Genomic DNA, 25786 nt, shown 5'->3' with positions numbered 1-25786 from the left:
TTTTTTTTTTTTAAAAAAAAGGGGGAGACTACTTGGGAGGTGGTGGCATACGTCTTTAATCCCAACACTCAGGAGGCAGAAGCAAGTGGATCTCTGAGTTCCCAGGTCAGCCCTGTTTACAAAGCGAGTTCCAGGACAGTCAGGGCCACACAGAGAAACGCTGTCTCAAAAAAAAAAAAAAAAAAAAAAAAAAAAAAAAAAAAAATCACCATCATCACCACCATCATCATTATTACTACTACTATTATTAATTATTATGAGACTACTTTTCAAGCCGTGAGAACAAAACCAATTGTTGATTGCAGCCCCTAACCACCCACTAGTTCAGTGACTTGGGGGAAGTCCTCACCTGACGCAGCGTGCAGTTTAAAGATTACAGCGAAGATTATAATACAGGAAAAGATTGTCACAAAGATGCCAGACTGAAGAAGGCTTTCTTGTCCTCTCTTGGTGACAGACACTCTTCTCTCCAGCTAAGGGAGGGTTCTAAAAAGAATCAGCAAAAGTGCCAGAAGGTGGAAAAGCAGCTTTGTCACCGGAGTTTCACACCCACGCACACGCACGTAGAATTCAGTCTGTGAATGATCAGTACCGGGGAGCATGAACGGGGAAGCAGGGTCTGAGGACACGCAAACGACTTTTCTCTCCGTGAACCAGCCATGTTCTGTATTAATACCAAAGTAATTTAGTCTCAAAATTTCCTAAATCCGATCCTGTGGCCCCAAATAAAATCCGCGGCGTGGACCTAATTTCTTTTTATGCTGTGCCTACCGCAAGAACGCCGCTGGAAGTTCCTTTTACTTCCTAAGTCTTAGAGACAGGTCTCATAGTAGCGACCACGTGGCCTAATGGATAAGGCGTCTGACTTCGGATCAGAAGATTGAGGGTTCGAATCCCTTCGTGGTTAGTTGGAGGTTTCCTTTTTTATTTTTTTTATCTTTTTTTCTTTGTCTAGAGTCCTACAAATTAAATTGTAACACCTGGTACAAAAAAAAAAATTACAAGTTGCGGCCCCACCATCCGCATTTTCTGCGCTTTTCCAAACTCTCTTCTTCCTGTCAAAGGGAAAAGGAAGAACTTGTGTTAGGCCTTAAGCAGTGGTTCTCAACTTTCCTAATGCTGTGACCATTTAATACAATTCCTCATGTTGTGGTGACGACCCTTGTGAAAGCGTTGTTCGAATACCTAAAGGGCTCGTGACCCACAGGTTGAGAATATCTTCAAAGAACTAGGCGCTGGAAGGACAAGAATGGAAACCGAAATGAGGCCTTCGGGTATCTTGGGCTGTCCGATTCTCCCAGACTTAGACTGTGGGCCTCTGGGCCTCAATTTTGCCGGGTTAAATTATCCCAAATAATCCCCTCCCCTGCTTTTTTGTTCTCTCAAAGACAGGGTTTCAAGTAACACATTCTGGTCGTCTATCTCTACCAGGCATTCAGGCCTGCCGCATCATGCCTGGCAGAAATGGGAATTCTGACCCAAGACTAAAAAACGTGCCTGAACCAAATTAGTCCCCATTTCCTTTCCTTTTCAACGCATAGACAGCAAAGGATACAGAAGGTAAAAGCCCGTCCCTGCCAGGAAGGATGACAGAGTAAAACAATCTTGGACACCCTACGTCTTCAGTGGTCACTGGACACTAGAAATGTGTCACAAATTCAGAAAATATAATATTTACACCCTTTGATAAACATGTGAGACTTGCCACTTTAAAGGGGGCGGGGGTCAAAAAACATGTCCTGAAGCTTCCGAGATGAATGGATATTAATGGAAACGGATGGGAAGGGAAGAACAGAAAGAAAGGGGAAAGAAGGGGAAAACGGGGAGGGAGAATGGAGTGGTATCTCACTTGCGTTTTTAAATAAAGCTTCCCTGGTGAATCACAAAAGTAAAACAGCCACACTGGTCAGCCTTACAGAACAGCCAGCAATGACACACACCTTTAATCCTAGTAGCCACACTAGTTGCCATAGAAACCTGGCGGTGCTTTAATGACTTTAATCCCAGAACTAGAGAGGATTATAAAATGGGAGGAAACAGCTCTCAGACAGTCTCATTCTGAGATTCCTGAAGGCAGGAACGCCGTTTCGGGCTGAGGTCGAGGTAAGAGCCGTGGCTGGCTGCTTTGCTTTTCAGGCCTTCACGTTGAATCCCAATTTCTCTCTGAGTTTTTATTACTCGTGCTTCAGGGGAGAGAGGTAAGGAGAAGAGAGGGAGGGATCAGGATGGCAGGTATGCCATTATCAACTGATAGTACTAGCCTAAATAGGAACACTAACAGCTAAAAGTCCTGAACACGACAGACCGTCCCAGACCTCCCACGCCTCTCTCTATGGTCACCACTTCTTTCCCACCAACAGCTACAATCCTACTTTATTGTTTTATTTAGATAAATGATAGGCTATCCAAGAATAGTTACCATGCCTACTGAGTCACCACGACATTTTGCCTTCTTCATTGTAATAAGCCAATAAATTCCAATTTGCCTAACTGACGGTACGTTTCTGTTGGTCTTTGGACAGAGATAACCAACAGTTTCATTATTATATATTGAATATATATTTAATATATTATATATTGCATTGAATATTATATATTGAATATAATATATATTTGATATATTATATATTGAATACATACACATATGAGGAAAATAATTAGATTAAGTAAAATGTTCACAAACATTCAGTAAAAGGTGGGAGAATGAGTAACTCAGTGGCCTGACACCTGCTTAGGACAGATAGGCCCTGGGTTCTGTCTGCAGCTCCATAGGATCCTCCAACTACAGCCTTGCAAGAGAGTTGGAAACCGCTGCTCACAGGAACTTGCATGTGAATATATATGAAGTTCATCCATAACTTCCAAAATGTGTATCGGCTGTCAGGTTTCTAGGGCCCTGGGCTTCTGTCCCACTGTTCCCACAGCCAACCAATACTTCAGCGCGGCCACCTGAGAGCGCTAGAGAGCCACCAAATCCTTATTCACAACCAACATTTTCGAACTTCTTTTCCTGGCCGGTTCTGCCTTGCACATGCTAAGCGAGCGCTCTTGAATGTTGGAACTAATGGTGAAGACGCAGGCGGCTGCCTTCCACGAAGCACTTACTTCCCTCTGATCCGTTACCACATCAGACCAAGAGCAGGTGGGCTAAACATCTCAACACAGTCTTCACAAGACTCAGCTGGATCCGTCTTTTTCCAATTTACCATCTTCTAATATTGCTGTATTTTCATTTATTTGGGGGACATTCTGAACTAAAGAACAATGTTCAATGTTCTTTAAAGATAAATGGGAAAATATAAAATATTTACTGACTAGCTTTATCAGCCTTTCTTTGCAGTTTCTCTACAGAGTTTGTATAATGTTATACAACACATATTGTGTACATTTTATACTATAAATTTCCCACACACACAGAAAATGAGAGGCTGTGGATTCACGTTTTTTGATTTTTTTTATTGATATTTATTGAGCTCTACATTTTTCTCCGCTCCCCTGCCTGCCTCTCCCCCTCCTTGAATCCTCCCCCAAGGTCCCCATGCTCCCAATTTACTCAGGAGATCTTGTCTTTTTCTACTTTCTACTTCCCATGTAGATTAGATCTGTGTAAGTCTCTCTTAAGTGTCCGCAATGTTGTCTAAGTTCTCTGGGATTGTGATTTGTAGGATGGCTTTCTTTGCTATAAGTTTAAAAACCACCTATGGCACTTGGGAGGCAGAGGCAGGTGGATCTCTGTGAGTTCGAGACCAGCCTGGTCTACAAGAGCTAGTTCCAGGACAGGCTCCAAAACCACAGAGAAACCCTGTCTCGAAAAACCAAAAAAAAAAAAAAAAAAAAAAAACCACCTAACCACCTATGAGTGAGTACATGTGATAATTGTCTTTCTGTGTCTGGGTTACCTCACTCAAAATAATGTTTTCTAGCTCCATCCATTTTCCTGCAAAATTCAAGCTGTCCTTATTTTTTTTCTGCTGTGTAGTACTCTATTGTGTAAATGTACCACATTTTCCTTATCCATTCTTTGGTAGAGGGGCACTTGGGTTGTTTCCAGGTTCTGGCTATGGCAAAGCTGCTATGAACATAGTTGAGCACATGTCCTTGTGGCACGATTGAGCATCCTTTGGATATATACCCAAAAGTGGTTTTACTGGATCTTGAGGAAGGTTATTTCCTGATTTTCTGAGAAACCACCATACTGATATCCAACGGGGCTGTACCAGCTTCCACTCCCACCAGCAATGCAGAAGTGTTCCCTTTTCCCCACATCTCTCCAGCAGAAGTTGTCATAGGTGTTTTTGATCTTGGCCATTCTTACAGGTGTAAGATGGAATCTCAGAGTTGTTTTGATTTGCATTTCTCTGATGACTAAGGATGTTGAACATTTCCTTAAGTGTCTTTCAATCATTTTAGATTCCTCTGTTGAAAGTTCTCTGTTTAGATCTGTACTCCATTTTTTTTATTGAATTATGTGATATTTTGGTGCCCAATTTCTTGGGTTCTTTGTATATTTTGGAGATCAGACCTTTGATGTAAGGTTAGTGAAGATCTTTTTTCATTCCGTAGGCTGTTGTCTTGTCTTGTTGACCATGTCCTTTGCTTAACAGAAGCTTTTCAGTTTCAGGAGGTCCCATTTATTAATTGCTTCTCTCAGTGTCTGTGCTACTGGGGTTATATTTAGGAAGTGGTCTCCTGCGCCAATGCATTCAAGTGTACTTTCCACTTTCTCTTCCATGAGGTTCAGTGTGGTTGGCTTTATGTTGAGGTCTGTGATCCACTTGGACTTGAGTTTTGTGCATGGTGATAGATATGGGTCTATTTTCAATCTTCTACGTCTTGACATCCAGTTATGCCAGCACCACTTGTTAAATACGCTTTCTTTTTTCCATTTGATATTTTTTTGTTTCCTTGTCAAAGATCAGGTGTTTGAAGATGTGTGAATTGATATCCAGGTCTTCTATTCAGCTCCATTGGTCCTCCTGTCTGTTCTTATGCCAATACCAGGCTGTTTTCAGTACTGTAGCTCTGTAGTAGAGTTTGAAGTCAGGGATTGTAATGCCTCCAGAAGTTCTTTTATTGTACAGGATTGTTTTGGCTATTCTGGGTTTTTTGTTTTACCACATGAAGCTGAGTACTGTTCTTTCAGAGGTCTTTGAAGAATTTTGCTGGGATTCTGATGGGCATTGCATTGAATCTGTAGATTGCTTTTGGTAAGATTGCCATTTTTACTATGTTAATTCTGCCTACCCAAGAGCATGAAAGATCTTTCCACTTTCTGGTGTCTTCTTCAATGTCTTTCTTCAAAGATTTAAAGTTCTTGTCATTCACTTGCCCTCTGTCCTTTATAATCAAATCACAGAAGCAGGCCCTTGAGTACACTTTCCTTCATGTGTCCTTTTGTCACTCTTGATGGATTTTTTGGGGGGAGGGGGGGTTGGTTTGGTTTGGTCATGAACTCACAGAGATCCACCTGCCTGCCTCTGCCACCCAAGCGCTGGGATTAAAGGTGTGTGGGGGATTAAAGCGCTGTGCCAATAGTATATTTTTAATCTGTATTCTCACTTTCATTATTGTAAAGAGTGAAACCTAAATAAAGTGAACTAAGCAGTGTGATTTCTATGTTCAAAAGGATGAATAACATCAAGGCTGGCTCGGGAATCACGGTGATCCTCCTGCTTCAGTCTTCCCAATGCTGGGATTGTGAGTGGTAGGTAGCTACCAAACCAGGCTCCAAGCTCTAAACTTCTGATGAAGACTGGCAAAGGTCTTCTGAAACAATATTTCTAATTTATAGTCTCTCCAAGAATGAAATTCACTTTTGGGCAGGTAAATGGGGAACTATTATACTCATTTTTATTTTTAGAAATAATCTGGGATCTGAGCATTTCTCTCCGTGGTAAAGCACTCACCCATCACTGAATGAAGCCCTGAGCTTGATGCCCAGCAATACCAAAAGAAGGCAACAGAGAAACAAGTCATTCAGACATGGTTTACTGTGTATATTGCACGCATGTGCCGACACCATACGCACTCGGCAGTGTCCACTGGTAACAGATGACACTTCTGGTGTGTGTCTCCGTGATGGATCTTCAGGGCCCGAACTAAACCGAGTACCGAGTGTAAAATAATCAATCCTCTATTGAAAGGCTAACAGGCGCTACTGTTGCCCAAGCTAGATTTGGTTCTTGCTTTAGGAAGACAAAAACAGACACAGAGAGTTGTGGCAAGCAAGGTTTACTGAAGACAAAAGCAGGTACAGCCCCAAAGGCACAAAGGGGTGGGGGGTAGAGTGCGCCACAGGGCCTAAGGTCTTAGGTTTTACCTAACTTGTCCACTCTACTCTCTAAGTCATTCCTTCTTCAACAGGTTGAAATATCTTCCACATGTTTGCTCAGAACTGATTTATTCTCTTTCTCTCCTCTCTCCCTCCCTCCCTCCCTCCCACTTTCCTTCTTTATGTAGCCTGAGCTGGCCTAGAATTCCATATGTAGCCAAGGACATATTCGAATTTCTAATCCACCTTCTTCAACCCACCAAGTACTGGGATTACAGGGAGGCGCTACTGTACCTGTTTTTTTCTCTTTGATTTTTTTTTTAAATCATGATGGAAAGCTCAGAAAACCAAAACAGTCCCCACATCTATCTCCCCACTTTCTAACAGGACAACACAGTCAGGTACAATTAAAACCATCACTCAGGTATTACTGTAAGTAGGATTACACTCCGGATATATTCCACCTAGAGATTTCAATCCCTTAGATCCCTCCATTAACATGTGCGCGCACACACACACACACGCGTGTGCACACACAAGCATGCAGATAGTATAAGCATTTATTGTATAAATATCTGTTGCATGTTTGATATGTGCAAAGTTTAAAGATAAAGAGAAATAAGTCAAGTCCCATTGTGCCTCCTTCTCCATGTAAAGTTCAAGTAGAGGCCAGGATATGACTGCTCGGATGTCCCCTGACATGAAACATCTCTGGGAAAAGGCACAGCATCCACCTTCAGCAGGATCCAGACTGCCCTCTGGTCACAACAGTCACCTCCTATGCACTCAATTACAATTAAAATCAATTGGGACAAAGTTTATAAGCTGTCTCCAAACAACATATACTGTACATAAAACTGAAAAAAAAGGATCTCTACTTAATGCCCAGTTTTTGTGAGCCTCTGAAATCCCTTGTTGGAAAAGACTTCAGCAGCTCTACCTCAATGTCCATTTCTGTAAGAGACAAATGACAAAAAGAAGAAAAATTTCAGAGACCGTCTGTCGTTATTAGTGACCCCATCAGTTTTGTGCTTTTATTATCGGTAGGAAATCCTTTGCTGTGACAGCAGGTGAGTGGATGTTTTTCTCGGATGGTGTGCTAAAATCAAGATGTCAGTTGTAAGAAGATGGAAGGGACAGAGACTGGAATACCTAAAGCGATCTCCGGTTAAAATACAGCATTCCTTTCTGTCGGAGGAAAGTCAAGGCAGAGGGCTACCACCGCTCGGAGAGCAGAAACTACCTACCGGTAGAAGGAATGTCACGCCCAGAAACAGGAGGGGAAGGAACCCGCTTCTACCACTCCTAAAAAGCCAAGTCAGTCAGGAAACAGTGGAAGTGCAAGGCAGACGCGAGGGCGGATCTAAGGTGAGATAACTTTGTCACAAGCGTACCTGAAGTCTCAAAAATGCGAGTTTGAGAAAAGAAAGACACACATGAAGGAAGTTGGAGAAGAGAGAGGTCCGGGAATCGAGCCGTTCACAATCAGTTTTGGAAGAGAAACTTGCAGATTTAAAATGGACAAGGGTTCTTTAATCACGCTGGGGATAAAACCACAAGCCCACACAACAGTGTGAGACCCGGTCGACGAGGATGGGATTCGAACCCACGCGTGCAGAGCACAATGGATTAGCAGTCCATCGCCTTAACCACTCGGCCACCTCGTCACACCTGCCGAGGTGGTGTGACAGATAGCATGTTGTATCTTCTTCTATGATTTGATGTTTGGGTATTTTGGGGAAAGGAGTTGATATTGTTTCTTTGGTTTGGGTTTTGGGGGCGGGGGATCCATTAGTTTCATTTGGCCCTTTAATTAGACTGTTTCAATTTACAATCTCTGTCACTTCATCACATGTCATTATTGAAACCAAAGCCTTTACTGTCTGTAAATGGCCCCCTTAAATTGATAAAAGTAAAAGAAACAAACTGCTGGGAAGAAGTGGCTCTGAATACAACCACAGCAGGAGAAATGAATTAGTCAGCCTATTTACGATGACTCTTGTTTTAAAACTCACACTGGATTTTGTCATTTCTATGTGTCCATGCATTGGGCCTGTTATGATGCAGCTCTCCTTGCTCCCAAGTAGACTTTTAATATAAATAAATGCCTATCATATGATATAATACTTTACTCCGAGGAGTCCAGGTAGGGTATGTGTGAAGAACTGGGGAACTCAGGCAAAGATCACCAGGGACACATTTGCAGTCAGACGATTTGGACTTGCTGTTTTGCGGGTAGGAAGAGCACAGATCATGAGAAACCTTGGAAGACTCAGCAACACGGTGTACAAAGGGCTTTGTAGCGTTTGTGTGTGGAATTCATGATTTGGGGGAAGGCGTGAGCAAGGTGCTTCATTCTACATTGTTACTGCCAGGCAAAGAGTTCAGATACCTAATCACTGAAGTTTTGTAACTGATACACTAAGAAAAGAAACTGCTTCATTTAAAAACCATGGTGTCGGTGTGTCTGAATATATGGGGTGTAGAAGGTGAGAGTGGACAGCCGTAAAAACTGCGATCTCTTTATGAATTGTCAGGAGATACCTGGCGATTGATCATCTATGCTCAGTCAATATGAAAAGTTCTGCTATTGTTTGGTCAGGTTTCTACCTCATTTCATCAAAATCAGAAACGCCAATGTGCTGCAGAGATGCGTTTAAGTTGCAGAGGTTCAGAAGACAAACCTTAGGGCCTAACCGCGTGTGTCAGGCCAGGTCCGGACATCCAGGACGAGTAAACAGTGACACCTGTCTCTGGACACCTGAGAATAGGTTTCTCTTTTTCTATACGTAAAATCATTCTTAAAATAAATAAATAAATACCTAAATACATACATACATACATACATACATACATAAGAGATGTGTTAACATGACCTAATGCAGAATAAATGGAGATGGGACTAGGGCTTCCTCGACCCAGAAGGAAGAGCAAGGATCTAGGATCTGAGTTCCTGAAAAGACGAAGTGTGTGTCTGAGGGCACATCTATCTAAGCATACCAGGTATACTACTGGTTTGGATGAAAATGAAAAGCAAGGACACCAAAACAGACAGACTCACTGAGACTTGAAGCCCAGGTGCTAGACAGTACATACTGAGACCTTAGAGTTGGATAATTACTGAAAAGTCTCGAAGAAAAGGAGACACTGAAATGTGAAATCCAGAAACCCTTGCAGCTAGGGGCATACATCCTGAAGGGGAACTAATGGATGATTCAAGAGACTAGGAATGTGGGACGAAGGGGGGGAGAAATAAGCCATGGACGGGACACATTTCAGAGTCTAGCCTAATAGCCACTACACCATATAATTCTTACTTACATATTGGAGATGTTTGTTGCTACACCTTCTTTTCGCATTTGAAAATATACTTTGAAGAGGTTCCAATTAGATCTCTAATCACACATACACTTTACATGAGTGTAAGGGAAGGACTGGAGAAGTAGGCGGATCCACCTGTTCGTGGAAGAAACGCAAAACATAAAGAAGGTCCCACCGAGATTTGAACTCGGATCGCTGGATTCAAAGTCCAGAGTGCTAACCATTACACCATGGGGCCCTACATATAGCTCATGTTCCTTAATAAACTACCTGAAGTAGTTTTAAATACATTTTAGTTTCAAGAGGTAAATAAGATTATTTATTTATACCAAGTTTACCTCAGACAGAAAATGCACCGAATAACTCAGGTGCTCTGTTTTATAAGAACCAAATTTACACATAAAATCTATTTAGGCCAAACAATATTGAGTTAATCTTTTATATAGGAATTCAGTCAGCTCCGAGATAAGCAAAATGTATCCCTAATCCTCGGGTCTGCGCACAATTTCGCCAGATTAGGGTAATTCTAGCTTCAAAAAAAAAAAAAAGAGGCAAAGGAGACACATGGATTCCTGGTTTATCTCAGATGTTGGGACAGAGTAGTTCTAGAAGCTTCTGATGTTACAGACTGGGCAAGTTTTGCATACTGGACGAGTTTTTTATATGAGATGAAAAATATGTCTAGATACTTTAATTTCCGAGAGTCGGGGGAGCGACTCAGAATGTGTTTAGAACACATTAGTAACTTGTGAGAGAGCAGCGACAAAATTCACATGAGGTCCCACCGAGATTTGAACTCGGATCGCTGGATTCAAAGTCCAGAGTGCTAACCATTACACCATGGGGCCCATATCAACTGATCCTCTTAGCAGAATTTAGACGGAGAATGAAGAGACTAAATTCATATTTTCATATTTTTATGATCTGGATTTGCAGCCTGTTTCTGCACTGCTGGATAATAACTTAAATATAGCTGCTCCTTGAGAAATATGAGTTGTGTGTTTGCAAGGCCTGACATTTACTGTACTAGAATTTACAGAGAAAAAAGTGCCTGCACCTAGGAATCAATCTCTTGGCATAAACAGGCGTATGGAAAACGCAAGAAAGGAGCTAAACATAAAATGAGGAAAACTTTTTTGTAATTAGGGAGATAAAATGAGTTGCTTTACATATACATTTACTTCTTTATCCGCATTTCACAATGGAAGCACGATTAATAAAAATTCAAGAAAGTGAAATTGCGGTTCAACATGAAGAACCGAAAAGGAAAACAGCCCTTATCTCGACCTCAGTCCGAAATGGCGATCCTGCCTCCAGCAATCTCAGAATGAGACTGTGTCTTAGAGTTTTTCCCTCCCGTTTTATAATCCTCTCTAGGGCTGGGTTTAAAGGCGTGCACCGCCCGGTTTCTACGGCAAACTAGTGTGGCTACTGGGGTTAAAGACGCTGCCTGGTCGTTAAGGCAGCTAGCCAGTGTGATTGTTTTACTTTCCCGATCCTCAGGCAAACGTTAATTATTAAAATACAATTGAAATGCCAGTGCACACAATGAATCGATTGCTAACGTAATACTAATATATTTTATTATGTTTACTTTTCTGTACGACAGCAAGATTCTGTATGCATTAGAGATACTGCGTTTTAAATAGCAATAGATGTATTTTTAAATCAAATTTTTAGCCAAAGACAGTCTTGAAAATTGTCTTGTATTTTGACTCAGAAATTTGTCCTTCGAAACAATCTAGAGGCAAACCAAACTGGAAATTTGTTTGAAATATTGATTTCAAAACTTTAAATATACTCTGGAGTACATCAGCAATATGCTGCGTGTGCCCAAGGTGTTAGACGATTAAAGTGGAAGTAGATGAGTACGCGGGAAGCTTGGGAATTGAAACTTTTTTTTCTATTTCACTATCAATCCTGTCCTAGATTGCGTTTTGTTCAATTCAAAAGAAGACGATGAAATTGAAATACAACTAATTCTGCTTCAAACCGGTTAGTATAATTAATTCTTAGTACCTGCCAAGAAAACACAACTCCGTAGTCGGCAGGATTCGAACCTGCGCGGGGAGTCCCCAATGGATTTCAAGTCCATCGCCTTAACCACTCGGCCACGACTACAAAAGCAACTAAATATCTAGCATATATTCCCATGAGAAGTACTTTTCTAGTTTTATAAATTCTTTTAAGATAATGTTTCTACAATGTAATAGCTGAGCTAAAGGACTTGTCATCATGCTTTTTAAAAAAAGCGCTACAATTGAAGATTGGCACACAGGAATTGTACCCTTCTGATAGGGGACGTCTTCAGCACCATGCAGAGACTCAGGCCAAAGTGACCCCGAATCTAGGAAGCTGAGTGGCAGACCCTCACAGGCGCTGTAGGAAGTAGTTTAGTTACTTACAACATTACTCAAAAATCTATTATACGATTCTGGGACACCTTACAAGTCTTTTCAAAAGGTCATAGCAGAGGATGGTTTCGATCCATCGACCTCTGGGTTATGGGCCCAGCACGCTTCCGCTGCGCCACTCTGCTAACGCACCACATGCTGTGCCTTTTGCGTCTTTATTCAAGACAAAGAAAACGTTCAGAATACTAGATTTGGGTTGGTTTTGCCTTGGTTTTTTTTTTTTTTCAAATCATTTATTCATTGTCAGACATAAAATGTAACTCCAAATCTCTACATGACTGCGCTGCCCAGTGCCCAATTCATCGGTTTAAGATTCTTCCCTATGAAAATCAGTCAGCTGAGCTCAGGAGCTCGTTAACAATTGTTCCCGGTTAGAAAACCAAAGGTACAGTAAATGTCAAAATTTTAAGTATGAATCTTTCAAAAGCTTTTATCTCGCTAAACTTCTCACCTTTAGCACCCGCAATTACTGTTGTTTCTTAGAATAAGAAATTCTCAAAAATTACAGCTATGCATTGGCCGGGAATCGAACCCGGGCCTCCCGCGTGGCAGGCGAGAATTCTACCACTGAACCACCAATGCAACCATATTCTTTGGCTTTGTACTTTCTCCTTATAAATGTAGTTTTATAGCGTCTTAACCTCTGGTATACGGAAAGAGTAAACACCTAGAAAATCACTTCCCTAGCAATTTTTAAAGGATTATTTAAAAATAGAGATTGTCTCCACTAAAAAAAAAAAGAGAGATTTTTATTACATGAAAAAAACACTCTGAAAGTCTATATAAAATGGAATTAAAGCCAGTCATTTCTGTGATCTCTGTGAATCCCATCCCATATCTACCCCATACTCCTGAGCCCCGGACCGTAACCCATCCCCGGTTAAGAGAGAGATAGAGACACGCACACACAGAGCAGGGGAAGAGAGGCAGAGAAAGTCAGTTTATGTGGGTCAGATATTGAGGGGTTTATCTGGATGGAGGCTCTCATAGGACGAAGGTGTTTGAGTAGCTGTGCCCATCGGAAGACATCCATGAGCTGAAACTTTTCTCTTCGAAATCATTCATTCGACTCTTGGATAGAAGCCTGTTACCGAACATGTTGAACAAAGTATTTTTTAAACATCCCAAAGACTGCTTACAAAGCAGTCATTCGGAGCCTTCCTCCGACACTCTAATGGAGTCCTGGAATAAACAAACACTTAATTGCAACATCTTGGTTCCTAAGCAAATATCTGGAGAATGGAATGCTAGGTTGATGACTGAGGGAAATAAACTCATGTTAATAAGGAAAGTAAACCACTGGGACATTTTCAGTCCTCACGTTCTCCAGCTCCCACAAAATGTAGGAGGAAAAATAAAGATTACTAAAAAAAAAATAAATGTGTGGAAAAACTAGTAGGTAGGTAATCTTGTAGCTGTCTTACAATGATGTTAAAATACTTCTCATTGGATGTGCTGGGGGCAATCCTGTAATCCATCACCTGGAAGGTGAAGGCAACAGGGCAGGAGTTCACGGTAATTCTTACCTATCAAGATGCCCCAGTTCACAACTGGCCTAAACTGTATGTACAGACCCTACCTCAAATCCCCCATGATTAAAAGTGACTGCCAAACTGGCAGGCTCTGAAATCACTGAATGAGCAAGTTTCTAGTAAAGTCTGCGAAGGATTATCTAGATTAGGAAGACCTGCCCTAAAATGGAACCATTCCTTGGGTTGGGGTTCTGGACTGAGTAAGACGGAAAAGCAAACAAAACACATGAATTCATCACTTTCTGTTATCACTTATCAGTTACTTCGCCTGCCATCAGATCTCTTCACCGTGATGCAATCTCTGGTCTAGAATAAACCCACCTCTCTGAAACCGATTTTTTTTTCTGGTGTTTATCACAGCAATAAAAAAAGTACCCCTTGACTTTAAAACACACTCCTTCGCCTACTGAAAACTAAAGCCTGTTTTCTGGTCTAAATTTTGTTTGTTAGTTTGGGGTTGTTGCTGTTTGGTTCGTTTTGTGTTTTGGGTCTTCGAATTGACACACTAGGAGAATACATTAGGTAGAACCTAACATTTTCTTCCCAAACGTTGGAGTCATTAAGGCTGGTTAACACATCACTGTCAGATGCGCTCACTAGAAGACACGCTCGGTCAGAATGGGAAAAACCGAGTGGAAACAAAGCACCCACAGAAGTGCACCCGCAACGAACCGAAAACTGATGGGTCGCTGTAAGGTAAAATAAAAACATATACAGAAGCCATCAACCTCCACACCGGAAGTTTCAATCCCGGGGACAAATGGCTGAGGGGCCATATTAAAGCTGACCTGGCTTGACTGCCAGGTTCTCCCTGCATCCCTCAGTCCCTACCTCGTGCAAGGCCCTCATAACTGGCATGCCCCGTCCCCTACCCTAAACTTCTCCAGCCCAGGGACTGGGCTGCCCATCCTCCAACAGCCCTTCCCTATATAATTCAACCATTTTGTTTACCCGTTCTTTTCGGGCCTCCTGACTCCTGCACCTGGTTCCCCTGTCTTGGTCAATTTCTTGGCCTAGGCTGTCCCTCTCCCCTCCCCCTCTCCTCACTTGGCTCAGGGTCCCGTCCACTCTGGACTCTCCCAGTTGTCTCTGCCTCTGCTCTCCGTTCCTCCACCACACCCAGGAGCAGTCACGTCCTTTCCTTTTATTTCTTTTTCTTTTTTCTGTTTTTCATTTGCAAACATGAGCTCCTTTTCTAGGATTTAGACCTCAACTACATCAGCAGAACAAAGCAGTAACATTGCTACCTGAAGTAACTAGGCTCTAGGGACAGATGTGGTTTTTTTTTCATATTAAAAACATATAAAAAGTTTTCTGGTGTTAAAAAATGAAAATGTCACCGAGTAGTGGTGGCACAGGCCTTTAATCCCAGAAGGAGGCAGATCTTTGAGTTTGAGGCCAGCCTGGTCTACAGAGTGTTCTGGGACAGCCAGGACCACACAGAGAAACCCTGTCTCAAAAATAGATGATAGATAGATAGATAGATAGATAGATAGATAGATAGATAGATAGATAGATAACAGATAAATAATGCCATTTCTTAGCTTGCAGGGGAATATATTAAACTAGAATCTGGCTATGGTAGTCAATGCCCGTACACCTGAGGCAAGAGATTCAGAGGTTTAAGTTCACCCTTCACCATACAGGAAGCTTAGACCAGCTTGGGCTACATGACACCAGGGCTCGGCTGCCTCCCGAGCTTTGCCTCCCCACCCGAATCTTCATTAACCATGGGTTATGTCACCCTAATCCTCCGATCCTGAAGTTCTCCAGAGTGAGCTGGTGATGAGGAGTTCCACAGCACCCACAAAGATGTCCACACTGACCACAGTTTAGTCAGGCCTCCTGGGGTCTCTTGGCATCATGGCCTCAACCTTGTCCTGTCCAACCCAGTATTAGTAAGAATCCTGCCAAGCCATGCCAGTTAGTGGGGACCTTTCCTAACGGTCTCTTCTCCGTACTTTGCCATCTTCGCCCTGCCCTCAGCCAGCCCCTGTCTATAAACGCTCAGATGCCCTGCAGTTTAGAGTCGAGGTCAGATGTATATGGCCGTCTCTTTCTCTCCCGCACGCACTCGAATCTTCCCTGACAGCTGGTTAATCATGCATTTGTGTGTAAGAGCACACAAACGGACGGAATTAGAGTAGGCAGTCGTGAACTGGCTGATGGGGGCGCTGGAAGACTGCCCTCCGGTTCTCGGAAGCTAGTACCGAGCTACAGTCACCCTTAACCACTGAGCCATCTCTCTGGACCCGTCCTGCCATTTTATTCAGTGTTCACAACAACTGCACCTTAACAACATCAGAAGAAAGGACCATAGGTGGTGCAGGGAAAGTTCGTCCAAGCTACAATAAAGCCTAATGAACTGCCAAGTGGATTATTATTATTATTATTAATTATTATTATTATCTTGTTAATTCTTAGGTGCTCTTCTGCACTGTGCTGCAGTATACAACAGCAGCAACTGAAATTCTCACTGCTACTTTGAGTTAGAGAAACCTGCTTTTTCTGTAGTACCATTCCCTACACATAAACCTTTCTCTAAACGGTAATCAGTGTATGGTTGCCAGCCTTCCCACCCACCCCCTCGTTCTCAAATAGCTCCCATTTTTTATAGCACACACTTCTTTCCTCCCACATGTATGCCGCACATTTTGGCTCACACACTCTCTGGACCCCAGCGCTCTGGCGGTCATACTGCCTGCCGAGGCTGTTGTCACTCCTACAGCTGGGGCTAGACCTGGGTGGAGTAGGACCAGAGTCTATCCCAGTCACCAGCTCACACTGGCTCTTCTCAACACCGAACAGCCAAAGCCCCGGATGGGATTCATTTTCCTAAGAAACTAGCACAAGATATCTGCTGGTCATTTTCTAACATAATTCATATTTTCTACTCTTCAGGAAAAGTCTATCATACAGAACTGAAAAATATAGGTGACAATTCACACAGAAAAAAGCAAACAAAATACTGCTTAATCTTCTACCAACAGGTAGATGCTGTTAGTAATAGCTTGAATCATTAGCTACTTACACAGAACAACACACTGTGTAAAATAACACATCTTTCAAGTTTCTTTGTCTGCTTTTCTTTTGCTTACTTGGCTTTTGTTGTTGCTGGTTCTGTTCTGGACAGGGTTTTGCTATAGTCATGGTTGCTCTGGAACTCATTATGTGGACAGATCCGAATGGCCAAGCCCTCACAGAGATCTGCCTGCCTCTGCTTCATGTACCACCACACTCAGCCATTCTCAGTGCTTGCTTGCTTTTTTTTTTTTTTTTTTTTTTGAGGTTGGATATTTATTTGGTGGGTTATGGAAGGGAAGGGGAAAGGGGAGAGGGAGGGAGAAGGGATGCGGAGAGACAGAGAGAAAGCGGGTGTGGAAAGGGGAGAACTGGGGAGAAGGGAGAGAGGCAGAAGCTGCCTCTTTGGGAGAGAGACAGAAAGCCATTATCGGTGTCTTAAACACGGTTTCGTTAACTATTCCTGGGTATCTCTGCAATGGCTACCGAACATTTGACAGTGTTAAAGAAGTTTAGACTGATCCTCTCGTTGGTGTACTGCATTGACATCTGTTTATTTTTATGGCTCTGAATAACCCTATCTTTTGTGTATCAGCTCAAAATGACTCTCAAGGAGACCAAACAATGGGTGACAGTCCCCAGGAAGTCCCTTCTCAAGGAGGTCTCAGCCTCAGCCGGCACACTGACAGTTCCCAAGAGCTGTTCACCCACTTCTAATACCTGCCTGACGAAGAGCAGTGGTGGACTCCAAAAGACCACAGATAAATTTACTGTTTATTCCAAGTGGCACCTAAAGCTAAGGCATCTTTCCCCTTGCTGGTGGAAAGTGATATTTTGTTACATGACACGAATAAATGACTACTCGCCCCACAGAGGGAACAGATGATAAACCAAAAGATAGATACCACCCAAATCCAACTTGGTGAACCCATAAAAAAAAAAAACAAGGATGAAGATCTACTTACAGGAGCAGAATCACTCAGACAGCTATAATCACCAAAGCTAGCATGGGTGACGGCTCGCAAAAGCTGGAAGCCTGGAGGTTCACTGCACACGCCACAGGCTGCTCAGCAGGCTTGGGAGGGTCCTTTCCTGAAAGCCCAGCTCACGGCTGCTTCCATGCAGTTCTGCCGTCTCTCTCCCAGCATGTCTCACAGCTTATATATGCTTGGGGGAGAGACAAGGCTAGTAAATCTCGTCAGTTTCAGGGTCTTCATGAAACTATTTAAAGTTGTTTACTTCCTGATTTAAGGAGTTCTCCACAGGATGGGATACACTGCCTCCCAGTAAAACTTTCTGTTGTCTCACCTCCTGGTGAGACACGTGTCCTAATGAGCTTCTCTCCAAGATGGAAGGAAGATTTTTTTTTTTTGTATGTTTGTTCTTGTTTTTCTAGACAGAGTTTCCTCTGTAGCTTTGGAGATAGCCCTTGTAGACCAGGCTGGCCTTGAATTCACAGAAATCCACCTGCCTCTGGAAGGCTTTAATCTAGAAAGACATTGCTACACAACAGAAAATAGGAAGTTAACAACAACTTCTCCCCTCGTACTGACATTTTTTGAGATAGGGTTTCTTTCTGTATTCCAAACTGGCCTGGAACTCACTATGCCTCAGAATAGCTTCAAACTCAAGGGCATTTCCCCTCGACCTCTTGCAGCCCAGCTTGCAATATATATTTCTCACTAAAGTCTATTTTGGCAATCTGAGTTCAGTCCTAGGGTTTTTTGTTTTTTTAGGATTTTTGTTTTGTTTTGTTTTTTGTTTTATGAAATTTGAATTTTATTGACAAATAGCATTTTATCTTTGATCTTCGAAAAACTGTGACTTTGAACTGCACCTGCCAAATACAAAGATTATTGTGGTATTGTGCGGGTCATCTAGTGCACATTTCCAGGTATTTTATTTGCTAGAAATCTGTTTCTCTTACTGCCTTAGTTGTAGAACTCTCAACTACAGAAAATGCTTCACTGTTTAAATAATCCTTCTCCATAGGAATGTAAATGAATTGTGTTAAGAGAAATGTGATTATTGTCTTGTAGGTGAGAGGCCTATCTATTTACAATTTTTCCTACTCTCCTGGTTTTATCTCGGTGTGTGTGTGTGTGTATGCACCTGTTCTACTTTTAATTGGCTGTGATAGTGTATACATTTGCTCACTAATTATTGAATGAAACAAAATGCAAGTTCATGCTGGGTAGTTGGAGCCCATGCCTTTAATGCCAACACTCAGGAGACAGAGGCAGGTGGATCTCTGTGAGTTCAAGGCAAGCCTGGTCTACAGAGCTAGTTCCAGGACAGCCAGGGCATCACAGAGAAACCCGCTCTTGAAAAACAAAACAAACAAAATGCAAGTTCATCTTATTGTGGGACCCTCACTCCTATTCTCAAAGGGACGAGAAAAAATTTCCTAGCAGAATGTTTTAAAATTAAAAACCCAGACTAGCCTCATGTTCCCTTCCCCCCTCCCACCCGGGAAATTCCAAAGCACAAGGACACCTGGTGATAAAGATGACAGGGTGGCCTTGCTCTGAAAACAAAGAACAAGCTGACTTAGCAGGATGGGAAAGAGCAAAAGATCTTGCACCCGTGCCAAAGCAGCTCTGAAAGACTTGCTTGTAATTTTACCTTTAAAAAACTAACCCCGCAGAGGGGCAGAGGGGCATTAACTTCTCTCTCTACCTCTCTGTTACGTGGTGTTGGAGATGGAAGTTCCGAGCTAGTTTGTACTTGAAATAAGAAGAAACCTTGCTGTTTGCAGTCTGGTCTTCTCTGGTTCCTGGTGGCTTCTCTGAGGGTTGTTATCTGGGCACAACACTTATATTTGTAAGAAAGCCATGATTGTGGATAGAGTGTTACAGGTCTTTCATCTCAGCACTGAAGGCATTGGCTGGTGACTCAATTCAGATTCTCCTTAGAGTTTTGTTATTTTTGTGCACAGATTTTGCTTGACAATGAATGGTAAAGTATCCATTTACCGTCCATTTTCAATATATCTCCCATCTCTTTCCATAGTTCCTTCAAAATGATGAAGCACCTTCTGTCTACCATATGCTTTGCTAGGCATTGAGGTGACAGCATTTGCACACACTGACTTTTCTAGTACTTGCCAGGGGAGACCGTTCAGGAAGTGACGGCCTGACTAGAGTAAAAAGAAAGGCTGCCTTCAGAGAACCAGTACGTTTTGGTTGAGCCATGAAAAGTGAGTATCTAAATCAAGCAGTGAAAGGCAGAGAATACCTTTTCAGAACACCTTGTCAGAGACCACATGCACAAAAGTCCTGTGGAAAGAAAGCGCAAAATGCACTTTGGGACCTGAAAGGCCATTGTGACAAGGGGGCTAACAGGCACAGGTGTCCTCCAAGATAAGATTTATAATTATAAATTTATTATAACCAACGTAATTAGAGGTCAAGTGCATGTCTGTAATCCCAACACATTGGAAACTGAGGAAGAAGGAGTTAAGACCAGCTTCAGCTACATACTCAAAAAGCATAATACAAGCGTAACATTAAAACACCATAGTGGCTCCACAAATGTATACAGTGTTGATTTGTCTCACAAAAACAATCTTAATTTTAAAATCAAGCATAATAAAGACACTGATCTAATTGATCAAAAGGGAAAAAATGGGAAGATAAGTGAATAGATTCATGTCGGTATCCTTCTGACTTACACATCAGACAGGCAGCTAGGTAGTTTTCAAATGCTTGATTTATAGTTCACAAAAAAGGAGGGAACAATTTATAGTAAATGGATCTATAACCTAACAAGCCAGCCCTAAGTGGTACCACTGATAATTGGAGGTAGAGTTCACCCACGCACAGTAGGTGATGGACCAGTCTGAATACATCCTAAGGATGGAAGCATTTTGCTATAAGGTCAGAATAAGTTCATTTCTGTTTACTGCAAAATTCAAGCTGATGGTGCATTAACCTGTTCCTGGAATTTAGCGTGCTCCCCATCCTATGGAGTTTGACTCACACTTTGAATATGCCCTGATAAGATGTTCTGCCAAATAATTTGCAAAACGTTCCTCCAATGGCCAGGTGGTGGTGTACACCTTTAATCCCAGAATTTGGAAGAAAGAGGCAGGCAGATCTCTGTGAGTTTGAGGCCGGCCTTGTCTACAATAGCTAGTTCCAGGACAGCTAGGGCTGTTACACAGAGAAACCCTGTCTTAAAAATAAATAAAATTAAATTAAATTAAAAAAAACCGACAAAACAAAACAAAGAAATGTTCAGCCAAATTTCTATGAAACCAAAATTTCTCTGGAAATTTCTCAATCCCTAGTTTTACAGGGCTTTTGTTTTTCACTATATAAACCCTACCTCCTCCTATGTTCAATGATATTTTTTCAAGCCCTGATTTAGGGAGACAGCCCTGTCTGGCAGAAAATAAAGCTTGCTTAATTTGACCAAAGAATTTTGGTAATTATCTTTATTCTTTGGTGGAGTTAACATATGTAAAGGTAAAACAAAGCTGATTGCAAGTCCAATAACCCAGGGCACAGCAAGCCACCACATCCACTGGTCGGAGGGGCAGTGATTGGATGCTGGTTCTGCAGTATCCTTAGGAGCGATGGTTCTTGAAAGCGGCAGAGACTAACCGGATCAACCAGGGTGCCGAGATCAGGTGCGCGGTCTGGTGTTGCTAGTACTTGAGTCTTGAGTTGAGGCACTCTGGCGACTAGCTCCTGGAGCTTGGGTTTTTATAGCTCTTCAGAGTTGTCTTAGTTAGGGTTTCTATTGCCGTGAGGAAATACCATGCCCAAAAATCAAGTTGGGGGATGAAAGGTTTATTTACACTTCTACATTGTGGTCCATCATTGAAGGAAGTCAGGACAGGAGCTCAAAGACAGCAGTAACCTGGAGGCAGGAGCTGATGCAGAGCCCATGGAGGGTGCTGCTTACTGACTCACTCCTCATGGCTTTTATAGACCCCAGGACTAACTGCCCAGGGAGGGAACCACCCACAATGGGCTAAGCCTTCCTACATCAATCTCTAATTATGAAAATGCCCTGCAGTCAGATCTTAAAGAAGCATTTTCCCAGTTGAAGGTCCCTCCTTTCAGATTACTCTATCTTGTGTCAAATTCCTTACCAGCCAGCACAGAGGTTTATCCCATCCTTGCTGATGTTTGGTCCTCGCTCCTGATTACTGCTGCCGTCAGCTCCCAGACCTCACTGGTTGGTTACTCAGGCGCTGAACTCTGCGGTTAGCTGGGTCTGATGTCAGGAATGCGCCATCTTGTGAAGCACCACATTTGGTTTTATTTGTTCTAAGCATTCTCTACAAACCCTTGAGAGAGTATCAAAAGGTTGCGATGCCACAACCCAAGAAGAAAGACACGACACATCAGACACTGTCTGAACAGTGCCCAAGCTACAGCCTACAAGAGGTTATTAGAATCTTCTTAAACCCACCCTGACCAAAACACTTGACCCCGACGTGATTTGAACACGCAACCTTCTGATCTGGAGTCAGACGCGCTACCGTTGCGCCACGAGGTCACCGCCTCAAACGGCTTTCAGGCTAATTTAAGGACCCTAACAGACTTCTCACCTGTGCTAAAATAGTTTATTGTTATTTTGAAGTTTGGTCTACTGTGTCCTCACGGTGCACAGTTTCATTACGGTCTTTTCTGACAAAGTAAGGACTTCTCCTGCTTTAACCGTAACTCCCGAACGCGCTTGCTTCTTACACACGTTTTTCTCATTTAGTTTCTGTTTTTTAGAAAAAAAAATTGTATGGAGCTTAGATTAGCAGCAGACAGTACCAAGAAACATCTCTTCCTCCCCTAGACCAGTGCGGCTAAGCTTTGCAATGCGCCACGCGAACCAGCCCCTGGAGGGCCACAAAGTAGTGTCCCCAAAGCCTCGCCTCCGGGTCACAGTTCACCGACTTCCCGGCACTCGTAAAGACTCCACGGCTCGCTCAGTTCACATCAATAACCCCCAAGCAAATCAGCCTTACCGAGGTATTCCTCAGTTCCGTGGGTCTCAGAAATTCTATTATTGCTGTTGTTCCTGGGGTAGGGGGAGGGAGTCCTGAGTTTTTGCAAAGAAGCCGAGGATTGTATTTTGAAGCAAAGCGGCCGGCTACTTGAGTTTGAGTGCCCAAGAGCCTTTTACTACGAGTTTTAAGACAAGATCTTGTCTTGACTTTTTCTGTCTCAGTCTACCGAATGCTGGGTTTTCGTGCCAGAACCTTCCTGCAGATGGGAATTAATTTAAAAAATAATTCCTGATGCTGAATCCGAAAATGAATCAAAAGTATGTTTTAATCAAACCTCCGGATGAGCTGCAGAGAATACTTCAAGAGTCCCCTATTGTTTTGATAGTATAGATGTGTATTCTTTGAGCTCTTTATTTCTTCTCTGTTTTTCATTTGCTTGTTTTAGGGAGGGTCTTGAGTGGTCCTGCCTTGCCTCAAGCTTCCCAAGTATCTGGAAATGACTTTCAAACTCCCGGTGCTCTCCCTGCAGCTGCAGTGTTGAGACTCTAAGCCATCATGAGAAGGCTAAAACTCTCCTGAAAAGCAAGACAAATATGAACAATCCCTTTCTTCCTTATTCTCAACCTCTACACACCAGCTGCTCTTAGTTGCTTTTAGTAGACGACAAGCGGCTCTGACGGGTGGGCCATGGTAACAGCTCATATAGTTTGATTCATTCACTTTGTTCTTGCTCCTCCTCGGCGCGTTAAAATCTTCAAATCAAATCCCTGATGTCAGATTTGAGACTTGATCTTCTCGCCCCGCAAGCTGGAATAAGTAAGTCTTAGAAAGAGTAGCCAGTAAAATCAGGCTGGAAACATACTGTTAAGAAGATAAACTTCAAATTTGAGGCTGGTCTGAGGCTACCTAGTGAATTCCAGGGTATCCCAATCCACAGTGTGAGACCCTTTGGGGAGGAAGGAAAGGAAGAAGAGAGACAGGTAGAGGTGAAGAGAGAGAGAGAGTCACAACGGCTGGCGTTCTAGGATGGATAAAGACAAAATATTGGTCATCTAGAGCTACCATAATGAATATTGCAGGGTGCAATATTTAAGCAATAGGAATTTCTTTTTGTTTATTTGCTTGCTTTTGCTTTGTTAACTGTGATGATATACGTGTGGATGTAAATGTATGTATGTATGTGTGTATGTGCGTATGTACACACACATTACACACACATGTCAAAACAGGAATTTCTTCTCTCATAGTTTGGGAGACAAGATCAAGAATTTCTTCCTAAGGATTCTTTCTCCTGGCTTGGTCTTCTCTCTATGTGGTCTTCTTCTGCGAACAGCATCCTAACACTGTAAGAACGGCAGTCACGTTGGTCTCACCCACAGAAAAACACAGGGCTTGCGCACATGAATCTCAGGGTTTTGAAAGACACAGCGGATCACCCGCATGCCGCCTCAGAAGAGCCCACTGCTGACTGCATCTCTGTGAAGCTAACAGGGTGGGAACAGAAGTGGCGGGCAGCACAAACCCCTTCGCCTTCACCTGGTCCAATTTCAGTTGAGCCTTCTCAGGCCTGACAGGTCGATGTTGCTCCTCCATCAACCGTCCAGATTAAAAGATTTCTGGTCTCCACTCCTAAATCTCTTCTATACTATTCGCATTTATGTCTGAGATCTATTTGCGTGGAGTCTGTGGAGAGCGAAAGGTGAATTATCGCACGGTAGCGGCAGCTCCAGGGTCTGTACTGCAGTGATTTCCCTCCTTCAACTTCCACTTAAAGCCCTAGAGCTCACGACGGCCTAGGAAACTTGCTTCCGATCGAACGATTAAACAACAACAAAAACTGTCATCGATGACTGAATCACCAAATTTCTATCTTCAAGGATTTCTGCTTGAAACTCCATGATATTAAATTTAAACTTATTTCACCAATAAATTTGTAATGACAACATCGCTAACAATCACGAGCCATGAAGAGAACAGTTTTTTTCGAATAACAAATGAGCAAGAGCCCCTCCATGTGGGACCACGTGGCCTAATGGATAAGGCGTCTGACTTCGGATCAGAAGATTGAGGGTTCGAATCCCTTCGTGGTTGGTTAGCATTCCTTTTATTTACAACGTATTTTCGACCATATTAGGCCACCTGACAACCGCCTTCTGACACAGTTATTTACTACTGGTAAAACACAGAAAAGACCAAAAACATTTAACTGAATCTAATCACCCAAAACAAAGAGATACAGATTTTTCGTTTTAAAGATAGTAAAAAATAAAAGCTGCCTCAAGAGAAAACGGAGCCTAATCCCTAAGGTGAGATATTCGAAAATACAATTTAATTGAGCTTGATTTTTTAGAAAAGTCTTTTGTTTGTTTATTTTTATTGTTTTTCGAGACAGGGTTTCTCTGTGTATTCCTAGTTGTCCTGGAATTTACTTCTGAGGACTAGGCTGGCTTCAAACTTAGAGATCCACCTGCTTCTGCCTCTCCAGTGCTGGGATTAAAGAGAAAAGTCTATATCAGAGCAAAACAACACAACAGAATTCTGAGAAACTTCGCTACCCATCCACCCCCCAAAAAACGCTAAAGTTGCCATTATAGTAAAACAATGAACCAACTAGATCCTTATTAGAAAAATAGCATGCATGACTGTAATCCCAGCACTCGGGAGATGGAGACAGGAGCATCATCACACCTTTGATGACCACACGGTCAATACAAGCAGTTTCAGCCAAGTTAGGATTTCTCAGAGGAAGATAGGAGAGAGAGAGAGAGAGAGAGAGAGAGAGAGAGAGAGAGAGAGAGAGAGAGAGGAGGGAGAGAGGAAAGAGACAGATATTTTAGAGAAATTTTAAAAAGAACAGAATATTATTAGATACTCCTAAAGAATTGCTACATTGTCTTCCATTGGACAAGGACACAGTAGTTTTTATCAATATATATACTCTTGTGATTCATGTTTGTATATTTACATATTTGAGCATATGTGCCCTAGTTAATTTAATGCTATTCAATTTTTAAAAAGTAGATGAAACTAATAAACAGTTACAGGTTGACTCTAGGTGATGATGAATTACAGACAAATCCCTCTTTTAATCTTCTTTATATGTTGAAAAACATCACAATAAAAAATTTGACTGAGTGTGGTAGCCCGCAACTGTAATCCCAGCCCTCAGGCTGAAGCAGAAAGATTCGAAGTTGGAGGCCAGCCTGGGCTACATGGCAAGATTCTGTCTTGGGTTTTCGTTTTTGTTTTCTGTTTAAAAGAAAAAGAAAAA

General features: G+C 42.4%; 9 non-coding genes across 9 annotated transcripts; 2 read left to right on the top strand and 7 right to left on the bottom strand.

Annotated features, from left to right (window-relative positions):
- The first annotated feature begins 834 nt into the window (after positions 1–834).
- On the top strand, positions 835–907 carry Trnar-ucg (transfer RNA arginine (anticodon UCG)). Its single transcript has one exon. It is a non-coding gene; the product is annotated as a tRNA-Arg (tRNA).
- Positions 908–7856: 6949 nt separating this feature from the next.
- Positions 7857–7938, bottom strand: Trnas-gcu (transfer RNA serine (anticodon GCU)). Its single transcript has one exon. It is a non-coding gene; the product is annotated as a tRNA-Ser (tRNA).
- A 1820-nt stretch (positions 7939–9758) lies between these two features.
- Trnaq-uug (transfer RNA glutamine (anticodon UUG)) lies at positions 9759–9830 on the bottom strand. Its single transcript has one exon. It is a non-coding gene; the product is annotated as a tRNA-Gln (tRNA).
- A 538-nt stretch (positions 9831–10368) lies between these two features.
- On the bottom strand, positions 10369–10440 carry Trnaq-uug (transfer RNA glutamine (anticodon UUG)). The gene has a single exon. It is a non-coding gene; the product is annotated as a tRNA-Gln (tRNA).
- A 1191-nt stretch (positions 10441–11631) lies between these two features.
- Positions 11632–11713, bottom strand: Trnas-uga (transfer RNA serine (anticodon UGA)). Its single transcript has one exon. It is a non-coding gene; the product is annotated as a tRNA-Ser (tRNA).
- A 346-nt stretch (positions 11714–12059) lies between these two features.
- Trnam-cau (transfer RNA methionine (anticodon CAU)) lies at positions 12060–12131 on the bottom strand. The gene has a single exon. It is a non-coding gene; the product is annotated as a tRNA-Met (tRNA).
- Positions 12132–12517: 386 nt separating this feature from the next.
- On the bottom strand, positions 12518–12588 carry Trnag-gcc (transfer RNA glycine (anticodon GCC)). The gene has a single exon. It is a non-coding gene; the product is annotated as a tRNA-Gly (tRNA).
- Positions 12589–21998: 9410 nt separating this feature from the next.
- On the bottom strand, positions 21999–22070 carry Trnaw-cca (transfer RNA tryptophan (anticodon CCA)). Its single transcript has one exon. It is a non-coding gene; the product is annotated as a tRNA-Trp (tRNA).
- A 2463-nt stretch (positions 22071–24533) lies between these two features.
- Trnar-ucg (transfer RNA arginine (anticodon UCG)) lies at positions 24534–24606 on the top strand. Its single transcript has one exon. It is a non-coding gene; the product is annotated as a tRNA-Arg (tRNA).
- The last annotated feature ends 1180 nt before the right edge of the window (positions 24607–25786 follow it).

The sequence above is a fragment of the Chionomys nivalis genome, chromosome 13, assembly GCF_950005125.1.
Source record: "Chionomys nivalis chromosome 13, mChiNiv1.1, whole genome shotgun sequence".
Taxonomy (NCBI): Eukaryota; Metazoa; Chordata; class Mammalia; order Rodentia; family Cricetidae; genus Chionomys; species Chionomys nivalis.
Note: the sequence above shows the minus strand (reverse complement) of the source record. Positions and strands in the feature narration are given on the sequence as shown.